The sequence below is a fragment of the Sus scrofa genome, chromosome 9 (assembly GCF_054392235.1).
Source record: "Sus scrofa isolate SSC_HxYL_T2T_F1_AM1 chromosome 9, Sscrofa_HxYL_maternal_Yorkshire_Landrace_v2.0, whole genome shotgun sequence".
Lineage (NCBI taxonomy): Eukaryota > Metazoa > Chordata > Mammalia > Artiodactyla > Suidae > Sus > Sus scrofa.
This window is the reverse complement of record NC_139391.1, coordinates 6819808-6837774: the sequence shown is the minus strand read 5'-3', so window position 1 is coordinate 6837774 and position 17967 is coordinate 6819808. Positions and strand designations below refer to the sequence as shown.

General features: G+C 46.2%; 1 non-coding gene and 1 pseudogene across 1 annotated transcript; one reads left to right on the top strand and one right to left on the bottom strand.

Moving 5' to 3' along the window:
* Window positions 1–333: 333 nt before the first annotated feature.
* LOC146399701 (U6 spliceosomal RNA) lies at window positions 334–440 on the bottom strand. Its single transcript, XR_014816989.1, has one exon. It is a non-coding gene; the product is annotated as a U6 spliceosomal RNA (small nuclear RNA).
* Window positions 441–6359: 5919 nt separating this feature from the next.
* Window positions 6360–7654, top strand: LOC106510709 (putative elongation factor 1-alpha-like 3 pseudogene; annotated as a pseudogene).
* Window positions 7655–17967: the final 10313 nt, after the last annotated feature.

Here is a 17967-nt window from a genome sequence, read left to right as displayed (position 1 = left end):
AGTTTGTTTGGCGTTTTATTTTTTATTTTTTATTACAGTGTAGTTGATTTACAATGAAAAATATGGAATGAAAAAAAGAGAAAAAAAAAGGAAGGGAGTTCCCGTTGTGGCTCAGTGGTAATGAACCGGACTAGCATCCGTGAGGACACGGGTTCGATCACTGGCCTCTCTCTCAGTGGGTTAAGGATCTAGCGTTGCCTTAAGCCGAAGCATAAGTCGCAGACATGGCTCAGATCCTGCATTGCTGTGGCTGTGGTGTAGGCCGGCAGCTGCAGCTCTGATTCCACCCCTAGCCTGGGAACTTCCATATGCCATGAGTGCGGTCCTAAAAAAAAAAAAATGGAATGTTTCAGGAATTTGCGTGTCATCCTTACACAGAGGCCATGCCCGTCTTCTCTGGATCCTTCCAATTTTAGTGTATGTGCTGCCAAAGCAAGCACTTACTTTGTTTTTATAATGAAAGAACTTTGGAATTTTCTCAAATGATGTTTCTGCCTCAGTTGAAATGATCATGTAGGTTTGCATTTTTTTCTAGTGATATGGTGCATTAAATCAATTGGCTCTGACATGTTAAGCCAACTTGCATTCCTTGGAGTCTCCCATTTGCTAATGGTGTACAGTCCTTTTTATATGCTACTGCTTGATGTTTTGTTGAGAGGAGTTACTTCTTATTTATAAAAGATGTTGGTCTGTAGTTTTCTTGTGATATCTTTGTCTAGTTTTGTATCAGGGTAGTACTGGTTTCATAGAATGAGTTGAGCGTTCTCTCCTTTTTTGAAAGAATTTGTGCAGCATCGGTATGTATGATTCTTTAAACGTGTGGTAGAATATGCATCACTGAGGCTACCTGGGGCTGGATGTTTCTTGAGGCAGTTTTAAAATTACAATTCAAGCTCTTTACCTGTTACAGGTATATTTGTTTTACTTCGTATGTCAAATTTGGCAGTTTGTGTCTTTCTAGAAATGTGTCCATTTCACTTATGTTATATAATTTATTGACTTACCCTTGCTCTTATAACGCTTTTTTATTTCTGTGAGGATAATAGTGATGTCCCCTTTTTTATCTTCTGATTTTTTTTTCTTTTTTTTGTCTTTTTAGGGCCACACCTGTGGCATATGGAGGTTCCCAGGCTAGGGGTCCAGTCGGAGCTGAAGGCACCAGCCTACACCACAGCCACAGCAACGTGGGATTGGAGCCACGTCTGCGGCCTACACCACAGCCACAGCAATCTGGATTCTTAATCCACTGAGCAAGGCCAGGGATCGAGCACGGAACCTCATGGATACTAGTTGGGTTCATTAACCACTGAACCACGACAGGAACTCCTATCCTCTGATTTTAATTCTTTTTTTTTTTTTTTTTTTTTTTTTTTTTTGTCTTTTTGCTATTTCTTGGGCCGCTCCCGCGGCATATGGAGGTTCCCAGGCTAGGGGTCGAATTGGAGCTGTAGCCACCGGCCTACGCCAGAGCCACAGCAACTCGGGATCCGAGCCGCGTCTGCAACCTACACCACAGCTCACGGCAACACCGGATCGTTAACCCACTGAGCAAGGGCAGGGACCGAACCCGCAACCTCATGGTTCCTAGTCGGATTCGTTGACCACTGCGCCACGATGGGAACTCCCTCCTCTGATTTTAATAATTCAATTCTTCTCTCTTTTTTTCTTCATCAGTGTAGCTAAAGGCTTATTAGTTTTATTGATCTTTTCATAGGACCAGCTTTTCGTTTGTCCATTTTCTATATTATTTTTCTATCTTTTCCATTTATTTTTGCTTTATTTATTATTTCTTTCCTTCTGTTGGAGTTGAGTTTATTTTGCTCTTTTTATTTCATATTATTTCATTTTATATATTTTATTTAATTTTTTTATTTTATTTTGTTTTTGGTCTTTTTAGAGCCACACACCCAGAATATGGAGGTTCCCAGGCGAGGTAGGGGTCCAATCAGAGGTATAGTCACTGGCCTACACCACAGCTACAGCAACACCAGGTCCGAGCTGCATCTGTGACCTAGACCACAGCTCATGGCACTGCCAGATCCTTAAGCCACTGAGCAAGGCCGGGGATCGAACCTGAGTCCTTGTGGATCCTAGTTGGGTTTGTAACCTGCTGAGCCATGACGGGAACTCCCTGTTTTCTTTTAAAGGTAACAAGTTCCCTCGTGGCTCAGCAGGTTGAGGATCTGGCATTGTCACTGCTGTGGCTTTGGTTACAGCTGTGGTGGGGGTTCACTTCTGCATATTTCAAGCTCAGCCAATAAATAAATAAGTTAATAGGTTAGTTTACGGATTTAAGCTCTTTCTTCTTTTCTTTGTTTCTTTGCTTTGCTTTGCTTTTTAGGGTGGCTCCTGAGGCATATGGAAGTTTCCAGATTCCCAGGCTAGGCCTTGAATAGGAGCTACAGCTGCTGACCTATACCACAGCCACAGCAACCCAGGATCCGAGGCGAGTCTGCCGCCTACACCACAGCTCACCGCAGTGCTGGGTCCTTAACCCACTGAGCGAGGCCGAGGATCAAACCCACATCCTCCTGGGTACTAGCTGGATTTGTTCCTGCTGCGCCGCAACAGGAACTCCGTCTTTCTTTTTTTTCCTAGAGACAGTTATAGCTCTAGATTTCCCTCTAAGCACTGCTTTAGCTGCATTCAGTAAGTTTTTATATTTTTCATTTTCATTTCGTTCGACTTATTTTGTAACATCTCTTGTGATCTGTTCTTTTACTCATGGAATTATTTAGGAGTGTGTTGTTTAATGTATTGAGTTCCAGTTTCTTCCATTGTGTTCAGAGAACATACTTTAGGTTATTTCAATGTTTAAAAATGTATTGGTGCTTCTGTTAACGGCCTAATGGTATGATGTTGTTGTTTGTTGATGGGTTCTGCAGATATCTGCTCGGTCTAACTGGTTTATTTATAGAGTTTTGTGCAAGTCATCTGTCTCCCTGTTGATCTTCTGACTAATCGTTTTTGGTAGGGGTATTGAAATCTCCAACTGGAGTTCCCGTCGTGGCGCAGTGGTTAACGAATCCGACTAGGAACCATGAGGTTGTGGGTTCGGTCCCTGCCCTTGCTCAGTGGGTTAACGATCCGGCGTTGCCGTGAGCTGTGGTGTAGGTTGCAGACGCGGCTCGGATCCCGAGTTGCTGTGGCTCTGGCGTAGGCCGGTGGCTACAGCTCCGATTCAGCCCCTAGCCTGGGAACCTCCATATGCCGCGGGAGCGGCCCAAGAAATGGCAACAACAACAACAACAACAAAAGAGAGACAAAAGACAAAAGACAAAAAAAAAAAAATCTCCAACTGTTCTTGTTGAACTGTGCTGTTCTCTCTTCCATTCTGTCCATTTTTATTTCATGTATTTTGCTTTTTTTGGGGGGGGGGCGCACCTGAGGTATATAGAGGTTCCCAGGCTAGGGGTCCAATCAGCTACAGTTGCCAGCCTATGCCACAGCCACATCTGCGACCTACACCACAGCTCACGGCAACACCGGATCCCTAACCCACTGAGCAAGGCCAGGGGTCGAACCCCCAACCTCATGGTTCCTAGTCGGATTCATTGCCACTGTGCCATGACGGGAACTCCTCTTTCATGTATTTTGGAACTCTGCATTTATGTTTATAATTGTTATGTATTCCTGATGGATTGACCCTTTTATCATTACAAATTGCCTTTCTTTGTCCCTTAACAATTTTTGTCTCCAATTCTATTTGTCTGATATCATTTTAACCATTCTAGATATCTTTTGTTTATTTTTTACATGATATATCTTTTTTCTGTCCTTTTAATTTCAACTTTTTGTATCTATGAATCTAGTGTCACTCATTTAGCCAGCATATAGTAGGATAATGATTTTTTAATCTGCTAATCTCTGTATTTTTATTGGTGCATATAATCCATTTATAGGAAATGTAATTACTAAGAAGTTCTACATCTTTACTTTTATTTGTTTGGTATATACTTTTATCTTTCTTGTTCCTCTGTTTCTCCGTTTCTGTCTTCTTCTTTTTTTGGCCACCCTGCGGCATACGGAGTTCCCAGGTCAGGGACCAGATGTGAGCCGTAGTTGCAACCTAATCTGCAGCTGCGGCAATGCCAGATCCTTAACCCACTGTGCTGGGCTGGGGATCAAACCTGGGTCCCAAAAGGCCACTGATCTCTTTGTGCCACAGTGGGAACGCCTTTTTTTTTTTTTTTTTTTTTAAATAGCCACAGCTATGCCATGTGAAGGTTCCTGGGGCAGAGATGGAATCCAAGCTGCATCCACACCAGATCCTTTAACACACTGTGCTGGCCCAGGATCAAGCCCATGCCTCCACAGCAACCCAAAATGCTGACGCTGGAGTTTTAACCCACTGTGCCACAGCAGGAACTCCTGGCTATAGAATTTTTTTTTTTTCTTTTCTTTTATAGCCACCCCAGAGCAAATGGAGTTCCTGGGCCAGGGATCGTATCTGAGCTGCAGTTACAACCTAAGCTGCAGCTGCCACAATGCCAGATCCTTAACCCGCTGAGCTAGGCTAGGGATTGAACCTGCATTCCAGCTCTCCCAAGACGTAGCCAATCCCATTGCATCACAGCAGGAACTCCTAAAATTCCTGATTGAGTTTTTTATTTCAGCACTCTGAATATATCATCCAACTGCCTCCTGGCCTTCATAGCTTCTGATGAGACATTAGCAGTGACTCTTTTTTTTTTTTTTTTTTTTTTTTTTTTTTCCAAAGGCAACATGTGCAGCATACGGAGGTTCCTAGGCTAGGGGTCGAATTGAAGCTGTAGCTGCCAGCCTACACCACAGCCACAGCAAAGCTGGATCTGAGCCACATCTGGAACCTACACCTCTGTTCACCGCATTGCCGGATCCTTAACCCACTGAGCAAGGCCAGGGCTTGAACCTGCATCCTCATGGATCCTAGTCGGATTCATTTCCCTTGAGCCCCAACAGGAGCTCCAGTAGTTATTCTTGCATGGTGAGTTGCTTTTCAGTTGCTGCTTGCCAGATTCTCTCTTTGTCTTTCAATGGTTCAATGTGTTTAAATGTGAATTTCTTTGAATTTGTATTACCTTGAGGCTATTGAACTTCTTAGATGTGTAGCTTAGCATTTTTTTTAAATAAATTTTGAGAGGTTTTGCCCATGATTTTTCCGAATACGCTTTATGTCTCTCCCCCACTCCTCCTGCTCTCTTGCTCGGCTGTCCCTGTCTGTTTCCTCTTTCTAGGACTCCATTGTGTGTATTTTGGTTTGCTTGATGGTTATCACAAGTCCCTGAGGCTCTGCTCATTCTCCTCCTCCTTCTCCTTCCTCTTCCTCCTCCTTCCCCTCCTCCCCCCCTCTTCCCCCTCCCTCTCCTCTTCCTCCTTTTCCCTTCCCCCCCCTTCCACCCCTCCCCTTCTTCTTCTTCTCTTCCCACCCCCCCCCCCGCCAGCCCCCGGCCTTCTTTGTTTTAAGAATGTTCTATCTGGAGTTCCCACCATGGCTCAGTGGAAACAAATCCGACTAGAACCATGAGGTTGCAAGTTCGATCCCTGACCTTGCTCAGTGGGTTAAGGATCTGGCATTGCCGTGAGCTGTGGTATAGGCCGCAGATGCAGCTTGGATCCAGCTTTGCTGTGGCTCTGGCATAGGCTAGTGGCTATGGCTCTGATTAGACGCCTAGCCTGGGAACCTCCCTATGCCTCGGGAGCGGCCCCAGAAAAGGCAAAAAGACAAAAAAAAAAAAAAAAGAATGGACAATTTCTATTTTCTATATTCAAATTTATAGATTCTTTCCTTGGCCGCTTCAAACCTGCTACTGAACACCTCTAATTAAAAAACATTCTTCAGGCTTAATGTTTTAGAGCAGCTTAAGGTTCACAACAAAATCAAGAGAAAGATACAGAAATTTCCCATCTATCCCCTGCCCCCCCCCCATTCATAGCTTCCCCCGTTATAACATCCCCAACCGGAGTGGTACCTTTGTTAAAACTGATGAACCGGAGTTCCCGTCGTGGCGCAGTGGTTAACGAATCCGACTAGGAACCATGAGGTTGCGGGTTCGATCCCTGCCCTTGCTCAGTGGGTTAACGATCCGGCGTTGCCGTGAGCTGTGGTGTAGGTTGCAGACACAGCTCGGATCCTGCGTTGCTGTGGCTCTGGCGTAGGCCGGTGGCTACAGCTCCAATTCAACCCCTAGCCTGGGAACCTCCATATGCCGCGGGAGTGGCCCAAGAAATAGCAACAATAACAACAACAACAACAACAAAAAAGACAAAAAGACAAAAAAAAAAAAAAACTGATGAACCTACCTTGATACATCTTAATCAGCCAAAGTCCATATATTACGCTTGGGTTCAGTCTTGGTGATATAGAACAGTTTGGACCAATGCATAATTACATTATTATACAGAGTAACTTCACTGCACTAAACACCCCCTGCGTTCAGACCCCAGCAGCTGCTGACCTTTTTGCTGTCTCCATAGTTGTGCCTTTTCCAAACGTCACCTAAGCTTTTTGCAGTGGGTTTGCCGCCAGGACACAGGTGTCATTAAAACCGTCCCTGAAACCTAAGCGAGAACAGGAAAGGAGAAGATTCTCATCAGCGTCAGTGTCCTTGGACGCGAAGATTCAGGCACGTCTACCACTGCTGGCCACTGGATCTATACATGCAACTGTCGAAAAGTTCGAAAAAGTGGCTGCTCCGATGGGAAGGGCTCCTCCGAGGATGCCTGGGTCTTGGACGGACTGAAGGCTGAACGTCAGCGTCGTGTTATCCTTGACGTCTCCCTGTGGAAATTCAAGACCAGCAAAGTACTAGGTGATCATCGTTGACGCGCCAGGACGCGGAGACTTTATTAAAAACACGATTACAGGCACGTCCCGAGCTGACTGTGCTGTCCTGATTGCTGCTGCTGGTGTTGGTGAATTCAAACCAGGTATTTTCAAGAACAGGCAGACCCGTGAGCCTGCCCTTCCGGCTTACACTCTGGGTGTGAAACGGCTAATTGTTGGAGTGAAAATGGATTCTTCTGAGCCACCCTGCGGCCAGAAGAGATCGAGGAAATGGTTAAGGAAGTCAGTACTTACACGACGAAAATGGGCTACAACCCTGATACGGTAGCTTCTGTGCCAGTTTTGGCGGGAATGGTGACCACATGCTGGAGCCAAGTGCTAACATGCCTTGGTTTCAAGGGATGGAAAGTCACCCATGAAGATGGCAATGCCAGCGGAACCATGCTGCTTGAAGCTCTGGACTGCATCCTGCCGCCAACTCGTCCAGCTGACAAGCCCTCGCACCAGCCATTCCAGGACGTCTGCAAAGCTGGTGGTATCGGTACCGTCCCTGGGGGCTGAGTGGAGACAGGTGTTCTCAAACCTGGCATGGTGGCCACCATGTCAGCGTTACAACTGAGGTCAGGTCTGTTGAAATGCACACCGTCAAGCTTTGAGTGAAGCCCTTCCTGGGGACACTGTGGGCTTCTATGTCCAGAACATGTCTGTCAAATGCTGTCACGTACCTGCGGAATCTGAAAAAAGGACACAGTGAACTTCTTTCCAGAACAGAGGCTGACTCACAGACTTTGAAAAACTTGTGGTTTCCAAAGGAGAGAGGTTGGACGTGGGAGGATACGCTGGGGGTGTGGGATGGAAATCCTGTAAACTGGATTGTGATGATCATTGTACAGCTATAAATGTAATAAATTCATTGAGTAATAAAAAAAGAGAACGTGTCTGTAAAAGATGTTCATTGTGGCAGAGTGACTGGTGATAGCAAAAATGACCCACCAATGGAAGCAGCTGGCTCTACAGCTCAGGCGATGAGCTTGGACCATCCTGGCCAAACCAGTGCTGGATGCGCACCTCTGCTGGATTGTCCCACAGCTCCCATTGCTTGCAGGTTTGCTGGGCAGAAGGCGAAGTTGACTGTCGTCCTAGGGAAACGCTGGAAGATGGCCCCAAGTTCTTGAAATATGGGGGTGCTGCCATTGTTGCTGTGGTTCCTGGCAAAGCCCCTGCGTGTTGAGAGCTTCTCTCTCTTCCTCTGGGCTGTTTTGCTGTTCGTGACATGAGGCAGATGGTTGCTGTGGCTGTCAGCAAAGCAGTGGACAAGAAGGCAGCTGGAGCTGGCAGCGTCACCACGTCTGCTCAGAAAGCTCAGAAGGCTCGGAGTTCCTGTCGTGGCTCAGCAAAAGCGAATCTGACGAGGATCTGTGGGGACGCAGGTTCAATCCTTGCTCAGTGGGTTAAGGATCTGGCGTTGCTGTGGCTCTAGTGTAGGCTGTCAGCTGCAGCTCTGATTGGACCCCTAGCCTCGGAACCTCCATATGCTTCACGTTCAGCCCTTAAAAGACAAAAAAAGCCCTTAAACGACCCCCCCCAAAAAAAAAGAAAGAAAGAAAGAAACCTCAGAAGGCTAAACGAATATTATGCCCAGTACCTGCCACCCCAGTATTAATCACTGGTGGAAGAATGGTTCCAGAATGGTTTGTCTTAATTGGCCATTTAAGTTTAATAGTAAAAGGCCAGTTAATGATAACTACGCATCATAAAACCTTCAGAGGGGAAGGAGAATATTTTGTGGACCATCTGTTTGGAGTGTGGCAGTTTTAAGTTACTAGATTTAAAAATCAGTACTTTTCAATGGAAACAACTTGACCAAACATTCACAGAACTGTCACAGAAATCTGAGACCCATTAAAAAAAGTTTAAAGATAAAAAAACAAATGTCACATCGTTGGAAACATACCGTATATTGTGTTTTCCTATTGACTTCTTTCACTTAGTGATAAGTATTTGGGTTTCCTCCATGTCTTTTCATGGCTTGACAGTTTCTTTTCAGTGCCAAATAATATTCCATTGTCTGGATGGACCACAGTTTATTCATCCATTCACCTACTGAAGGACTTCTTTGTTGCTGCCGAGGTTTGGCAATCATGAATGAAGCTGCTGTAAACATTTATGTGCAGGTTTTAGTGTGGACATAAGTTTTCAACTCCTTTGGGGAAATACTAAGGACTGGGTGTCCTGGATCATATGGTAAAAGGAGGTTTAATTTTATAAGAAACATCAAACTGTCTTCCGTAGTGGCTATTCCCTTGTGTATTCCCACCAGCAATGAATGAAAGTGCCTCACTAGCAGTGTTGTGGAGCTGTCAGTGTTTCAGATTCTGGCCATTCTAGTTGGTGGGTTAGGGTATTCAATTGTTATTTTGATTTGCATTTCCTTTTTGTTTGTTGGTTTGTCTTTTTAGGGCCACACCCACAGTATATGGAGGTTCCCAGGCTATGGGTTGAATCGGAGATGCAGCTGCTGGCCTACACCACAGCTCACGGCAGCACCAGATCTGAGCCACCTCTGTAACCTACACCTCAGCTCACAGCAACACCAGATCCTTAACCCACTGAGTGAGGCCAGGGATCGAACCTGCGTCCTCATGGATACTGGCTGGGGTCATTAACCGCTGATCCATGAGAGGAACTTCTGATTTGCATTTCCTGATGACATGTGTTTTCATATACTTATTTGCCATCTGTGTATCTTCTCTGATGAAGTGTCTGTTAAATAATATCTTTGGCCCATTTTGGGGGGCTCATTTTTTAATCAGGTTGTTGGTTTTCTTATTTAGTTTTGAGTTCTTTGGATGTTGTGGATGACAGTCCTTTGTCAGATAAACCTTTTGCAAATATGTTCTCCCAGTTTGTGGCTTGTCCTTTCACTCCCTTAATAATGTCTTTAACAGGGCAAAAAGTTCAATTTCCATTCAGTCTAGCTTATCGGTCCTTTCTTTTACGGCTCATGCCTTCGGTTTAGTGTCTTAGAAATCATCACCGAACCCAAGATCCACCTATATTTTCTCCTGTTGTCTTCTAGGAGATTTATAGCTTTGTATCTGTGCTCCCTGTAGGTCTGTGAACCATTTTAGGCCTTTTTTGGGGGGAAGGGGAGCCCGCACCTACGGCATGTGGAGGTTCCCAGGCTAGGGGTCTAAACAGAGCTGTAGCCGCCGGCCTACACCACGACCACAGCAACACCGGATCCGAGCTGTGTCTGCGACCTACACAACAGCTCACAGCAACGCTGGATCCTTAACCCACTGAGCAAGGCCAGGATCGAACCCGCAACCTCATGGTTCCTAGTCGGATTCGTTTCCACTGTGCCACAACGGGAACTCCCTGTGAACCATTTTAAATTATATTTTATGAGGGCATAAGGTCTGTGTCTACATTAATCTTTTTTTGCGTGTGGGTGCTCACTCGTTGCAGCACCATTTGCTCAGAAGACTTGTCTTTGCTAAATTTTATTGCCTTTGCTCTTTGGTCAAAGGTCAGTTGAGCATATTTATGTGGTTATATTGGAGGGCTTTCTGATCTGTTCTGATTCGTCTCTCCTTCTGTCAATACCGCAGTGTCCTGGTTACCGTAGTGTTATAGTAGGTCTGGAAGTCAGTCCTGTGGTGTCCGTATTCCAGCTGTGTTCTTCTCCTTCGATACTGTCTGGGCCGTCCAGGCTCTTTTGCTTCTCCACGTAAACTTTACGATCGATTTGTTAGTATCTCAAAACTAATTTGCTGGGATTGGGATTGAGACTGCTTTGGATCTTTAGGTCAGGTTGGGAACAACTGACATCTTTTTTTTTTTTTTTTTTTTTTTTTTTTTGCTATTTCTTTGGGCCGCTCCTACGGCACATGAAGGTTCCCAGGCTAGGGGTCGAATCAGAGCTGTAGTCTCCGGCCTATGCCAGAGCCACAGCAACACAGGATCCGAGCCGCTTCTGAAACCTACACCACAGCTCACGGCAACGCCGGATCGTTAACCCACTGAGCGAGGGCAGGGACAGAACCCACAACCTCTTGGTTCCTAGTCGGATTCGTTTCCGCTGTGCCACAATGGGAACGCTCAGATATTTTAAATAATATAATGTGACAACTCCAGAAATCAACTTCTTGCTATTTATTTGTTTATTGACTTTTGCTATTTATTTGTTTATTGATTTTCATGGACTGTTTCTACAAAGTGTGTTTCCTTTGGCCCATGTAGTCACTGAAGTTTCTTCTTGGTTCACTTAGTGGTCAGCTAATGACTGGACAGAGGTTTCCTTCAGTTTAGCCTTGAAGCAGTAAGACTCCTACTCTTTGCTAAGGCCTCTGTATGTTGGTGCAGCAAGCCTTCAAATACTCTGGCAGTTTTTTCTGCTTTATTCTTCACTTCCTGCTTAAACAGGGCCTCAAGGTCACCAGAGCTGAGAGGCTGGGGCCTTTTCAAGTATTTCCTGGACATACTCATAGTTCTGCAAATGCACATGAATTTCAAGATCCCCATTGTCGGAGTTCCCGTCGTGGTGCAGCAGAAACAAATCCAACTAGGAACCATGAGCTCGTGGGTTCGATCCCCGGCCTCGCTCAGTGGGTTAAGGATCTGGCGTTGCTGTGAGCTGTGGCGTAGGTCGCAGACTCGTTTCGGATCTGACGTTGCTGTGGTGTAGGCCAGCAGCTGTAGCTCCCATTTGACCCCTAGCCTGGGAAGATCCCCAGTTGTGGAGTTCCCGCTGTGGCACAGTGGGATCAGCGGCATCTCTGCAGCAGCAGGACAGAGGGTCAATCCCTACTCAGCCCGGCACAGTGGCTTAAAGGATCCAACGTTGCCACAACCATGGCTCAGATCTGATCCCTGGCCCGGGACCTCCATGTGCCCTAGGGTGGCCAAAAAAGAAAAAGGAACAAAAAAAAAGATTCTCAGGTGTGTGTCAGAATTTTTCAAAGCTCCGTATTGGCATCTCATTCCCCGCTGTTCCGCTTAAGGTTTGCATCCAGCCTTTGTTTGCCGCTGTTGGGTTCCTGCCTTAGGAGGCTGGCACGGCAGATAACTAGCTGCCAGTTGTTTCAACTCCTACAGATGGGGTGTCTCACTGTGGGGGCTCAGAGGCAGACAAGCCCTGTGAATGGGGCTCTGAACAGGAGCTTCCAGATAAGTCAAGCCGTGACCCTTCCCTAGAGGGAGGGCTTTTTGGAGAGTTTCACACCCTCTGTGCCCCCTCTAGTGGCTGCCGGGCCTCTGGTTTTCGTGACACTGCTGAATTTGGGGACTTCGGTGGCGTTGGGAGAGGACGGAAAAAAGCAAGTCAAAATGCCTCGAAGCTCGCTGTTTCGACTGTGAGATTCAGCTGTTTTTCTTGCATAAATTCTTCTTCAAGTTTTTAAAGCTTGGTTAATTTCTGGAGTTTGTGGAAAAGTTGATTTTGACAAGTGTTGCCAGTGCTTCTGCTTTTGTGGAGGAGGGGATTTTCAGACGTCCTCATTCTGTCATTTTAGAGGCACTCCTTCAGGTTACTGCTATTTTAAGAATTATAAAGCTTTAAATAACCTCGTTCACTTGTAAGTAAAACAGCCTTTGGGTATACAGTCTACTGGGGTTATTTTTAAATTTACTTAATGTTTGGGAGTTCCCATTGTGGCGCAGTGGAATCGAATCCAACTAGGAGCCATGAGGTTGTGGGTTCGATCCCTGGCCTCACTTGGTGGATTAAGGATCCAGCATTGCCGTGAGCTGTGGTGGCAGACACAGCTCGGATCCTGTGTTGCTGTGGCTGTGGTGTAGGCCGGCAGCTACAGCTCCGATTGACCCTTAGCTTGGGAACCTCCATGTGCCGCGGGTGCAGCCCTAAAAAAGGACAAAAGACAAATAATAATAATTTGCTTAATGTTTAAAGTTTTTTTCATTGAAGTATAGTTTATTTACAATGTTGTGTTAGTTTCACGTGGACAGCAAAGTGAACAGTATACTGTTAACATAAATAAAAGTTATTTTTCATTTTTCCTGTGTGTTTTACCCTTGGAGCAAAGTTTACGTCCTTACTAACCTGAAGGTGACCTTCCACTTCTCAAAAAGTGCATTAATTTGGGGGGTTCTGTGTTGATTTGCATCATGCTTTTGTATCATGGTCTAACATAAAACAATAGGATCCCTCATCTCTAGAGAAGTTAAAATTCTTAGCGACAAGGTTGGTATAAAATGTAGTTTTCTTAATAATAACACAGCCAAGACTGAGGCTATTTCCTGACAACATTCTCATTTTTCTGTTTCCCTTCTCCAAGATCAGGTCCTATTCAGAATAATAAAACCATCGAGGGAGTTCTCGCGTGGTCCAGTGGGTTAAGGATCTGACATTGTCACTGCGGGGGCTTGGGTCACTGCAGCGGCACGGGTTGGATACCTGGCCCAGGAACTTCTACATGCTGTGGGCACAGCCAACCCCCCCCCAAACCATCAAGGCATATTTTACACCAAAATCATCTTGGCATTTCCCAGACAGCTGCTAGAATACCTTAAAAATCTGCTCCCTCATAGCATGGCATTCCTAAGTAAAAGAGGCAGGGAAGGATGCCAAAAATAGGTGTGATTGGTATGCTTCATGTTTGAAAGTCCAGCTTATCAGTGTTCTAAGAGCTGCCCCGTGCATCATGTTGACAATGTGGAGAAAGATGTCACAGCAAAGCCAGGAGCTTTCCTTCCTTTCTAGATGATTTTTATATAAAAGGATTGTGATGGATGTTTAGCGATTGTAGACCTTCCCGGATGGGTAAAAACAGCCATCTTCACATGTTTGTACAATGACTGTCAACAAATCCATTTGCAAAATGATTCTAGTCCTTTTTTTTTTTTTTTTTTTTTTTTTTTTGTCTTTTTGTCCTTTTAGGGCCATACCCTCAGCATATGGAGGTTCCCAGGCTAGGGGTCTAATCAGAGCTGTATTCCCTGGCCTACATCACAGCCATAGCAACGCCAGATCCTCAACCCACTGAGCAAGGCCAGGGATCAAAACTGTGACCTCATGGTTCCTGGTGGGATTCGTTTCCTCTGCGCCACTATGGGAACACCTGCTTGCTTGCTTTTTTTTTTTTTTGCTATACCCATGGCATATGGAAGATTCTGGGCCAGGGACTGAATATGAACCACAGCTTCAACCTACGCCACAGCTGTGGCCCGGGTTGCCCCTGTGGCTCGAGTTCAATCCCTGGCCCCAGAATTTCTGTATGCTGCAGGCGCAGCCAAAAAAAACAAAGCCAACCAACCAACCAAAAAACCCTTTTATTACTGGTAATAATTTTTTAAACACTTTATTTTATTTTTTTGGCCAGACCTGAGACATGCAGAAGTTCCCAGGCCAGAGGTCAAACCCACACGACAGCAGCGACCTGAGCCATCACAGGACAATGCCAGATCCTGAACCCACTGACCCACACAGGTCGTCCAGTCATAGTTTTCCCAAACATCTTACAAAGTAAGATTTAAGGCTTCCAGGTTTCTAAATATATGCACTGTCCATATCACCCACGGAGCTCAAGCAGATAGTGAGGACGAATGGAATTGGACAAAATGAGTTGGTTAAATGGGTTAAATTCTCCTTGTCCACGTCTCCTTCCTCAGATTCTAATGCTACGTCTCCTCAAATACAGCTGTCAACAGTAGGTTCATGATCTGTGGTCTACACCCCAGTGAAAGGTCCTCTCTCTTTTATTCTGATGTTTGGCCAGATCTTCTGGTCCTGCCCACAAAGAGTTTTTATTCTTTTTGTTTTCCTGAAGATCCAGCCGTAATTGACCGCTGGGAAAACGGATTCGTGGATCTGGCAACACCACCATAAACTCCCACTTGGCTGATGCAACCGATTAGAGCCCCAGGACTGGAGAGTTCCAGAAAAATTTCAACCCGGAAGGCGAAGATGTCTGTGGAGGGAGAAGCCAAGTCACAAACAGGTAAGAGGAAATAATTTTCAGAGCGTCGGGAAGTTGGCAGAGGCCATATGAGGGTGGTGATGGTGTTGGTATTTTTTGGTAGTGTGTCTCGGGCTCTTTTTTTGATTCGTCATGTGGCGCGGCTTTTTTCCTTTCCCTGGCTGTGGTTTCTAACCCACAATTTGCTGGACCATACTTGTGCCAACGGCAGTAAACATTCTCTCTAAAAAAATGTTTGGGCCGTGGGCCACTCTACCAAACATGTAGGCGGACCGTCTGTATCTCACCAAGGACAGTCTCGCTCCCTGCCTGCCACTTGGTTCCAACCAGCCTCTCAAAGTTCATCATGAAACTGTTTGGCTCAGATGATAGGTTTTTATGGAGCCAGATGCTGAATGCCTTAGAATACTTCCCTTTGTGGGTGCATTCAAAAATTGAGAAACAGGAGTTCCCTTCGTGGCACAGTGGTTAAGGAATGCGACTAGGAACCATGAGGTTGCAGGTTCGATCCCTGGCCTTGCTCAGTGGGTTAGGGATCTGGCGTTGCCGTGAGCTGTGGTGCAGGTCACAGATGCAGGTTGGATCCCCAGTTGCTGTGGCTGTGGTCTAGGCCGGCAGCTACAGCTCTGATTCAACCACTAGCCTGGGAACCTCCATGGGCCACAGGTGCGGCCCTAAAAAAAAAAGTGCTACTGTGGACATTGACGGGCAGGTCTTTTTGTGGATATATATTTTCATTTCTCTTGAGTAGATGCTTAGGATTAGAGTTGCTGGGTTGTATGACACTTTCGGGTTTAATGTTTTGAGACCTTGCCACCGTTTTCCAAAGCCCGGTGCCGTCGTGCGTTCCCATCAGCACTAGGCGAGGGTTCCAGTTTCCCCACGTCTTTGTGAGCATTCGTCATTACCCGGCTTGCTTATTGTAGCTATTCTGATGGGTATGAACTGGCATCTCATTGTGGTTTAAATTTGCATTTTCCTAATGACTAATGATACTGGGCCTCTCTTCATGTACCTTCTTTGATGAGGTATCTATTCATTTCTTCTGTGCATTGTTGGATTGGTTGTTTGTCTTATTAAGTGGTAGGTATTTCGGAGTTCTCTTGTGGCTCAGTGGGTTGAGAATCCAGCACTGTCACTGCAGCGGCTCAGGTCTCTGCTGTGGCGCAGGTTTGATACCTGGCCCAGGAACTTCCACATGCCATGCATGTGGCCCAAAAAAAGTTGTAGGTATTTTTTTGCATATTATGGATGGAAATTCTTTTTTTTTGCCATTTCTTGGGCCGCTCCCGCGGCATATGGAGGTTCCCAGGGCTAGGGGTCGAATCAGAGCTGTAGCCACCAGCCTACGCCAGAGCCACAGCAACGCAGGATCCGAGCCGCGTCTGCAACCTACACCACAGCTCATGGCAACGCCGGATCGTTAACCCACTGAGCAAGGGCAGGGATCGAACCCGCAACCTCATGGTTCCTAGTCGGATTTGTTAACCACTGTGCCACGACGGGAACTCCTGGATGGAAGTTCTTTATCAGATATGTGTTCTGCAGATATTTCCTCCTGGCTATTTCTTGTCTTTCAATTTTCTTAATGATGTCTTTTGAAGTGGAAAAGTTTTGAATTTTGATATATCTAGTTTATCAGTTTTTTTCCAGTGATGGACTGAGGCGTTGGTTCAAAAAAGACATAAATGATTGGTAGAGATGTTAATATAAGAAATAGTTGCCTAGCAACTCCTGTTGTGACTCAGTGGGTCACAAAGCCAACTAGTATCCTTGAGGATGTGGGTTCAATCCCTGGCCTCGTCTGGCATTGCCGTGAGCTGTGGTGTAGGTCGCAGATTCGGCTTAGATCCTGAGTTAGTCTGACCCCTGGCCTGGGAACTTTCATGTGCTGCAGTGCCGCCCTAGAAAGAAAAGAAAAAAGAAAAAATAGTCACCTAACACAGGCTCTGGAAGAACTTTTTTATTTTATTTTACTGAAGTGTCATTGGTTTACAATGTCGTGTTAACTTCTGCTGTGCAGGGAGTTCCCACTGTGGCGCAGCAGAAACAAGTCCAACTAGGAACCATGAGGTGGCGGGCTGGATCCCGGGCCTTGCTCTGTGGGTTAAGGGTCCGGCATTGCGTAAGGATCCGGGTGTAGGTCGCAGATGCGGCTCGGATCCAGGCTGGCAGCTTTAGCTCCGATTGACCCCTAGCCTGGGAACCTCCATATCCTCGGGTGCGGCCCTAAAAAGAAAAAAAAAAAAATCTGCTATAGAGTAAAATGATTCAGTTATACATACGATGCATTCTTTCTCATATTCTTTTTCATTATATGGTGTCTCCCAGAATATCGAGTATAGTTCCCTGTGCTCAACACTAGGAATTTGTTGTTTACCTGTTCTCCTAAAGATTTTCGTTTTTAGCTGTTACTTTTTGGCGGGGGGGGGGGTGCTTTTTGTTGTTTTAGGGCCACACCTGCAGCATATGGAGGTTCCCAGGCTAGAGGTCTAATCTGAGCTGTAGCCACCAGTCTACACCACAGCCACAGCCATGCCAGATCCGAGCCTCGTCTGCGACCTACACCACAGTTCACAGCAACGCCGGATCCTTGACCTGCTGAGCGAGGCCAGGGATGGAACCTGTGTCCTTGTGGATGCTCGTCAGGTTCTTTTCCGCTGAGCCACGACGGAAACTCCTAGCTGTTACTTTTGAGTCTGTGATCCATTCTGAGTTATTTTTGTTTGTTATAAGTGGAGGTCTAAGTGCACTTTTTTTGCATGTGAATAATCAATTGATGGTCCTAGCGCATTTGTCAAGCAGATTATCTTTTTGCCTCAGCACGTTTGTCAAAAATCAATTAACGGAGCTCCTTCTGAGCTACGCAGAGCGACACCACACGGCTCCCTGGAGACAAACCCTCAGGACCGTGGTCTGGGAGTGACACGCCTCGTGTCTCTCTGCCCCCACTAGATGGTGCAAGTCCTCAGTCCCCTCCCTGGCCCACACCAACCCATCGGCTGCTCACAAGGCGCCTATCTGGTGACCGACCACACACGTGCCTGGATTCCTCCCCTTCCCGAGGGGCCAGACCCGGGGGATCTGGCACAAGCGATGTGGACACGGCCTCTACTTTCACACGTGTGTGCTCTGTCAGGGAAGAGTCAGGCCGTAAATACAGGAGAGAGACAGAGAGCGGTCCAAAAGGACCTGGGCAATGCGGTAAGAAAGCGCCTGGGAGTTCCCATCATGGCTCAGCGGTAATGAAGCTGACTAGCA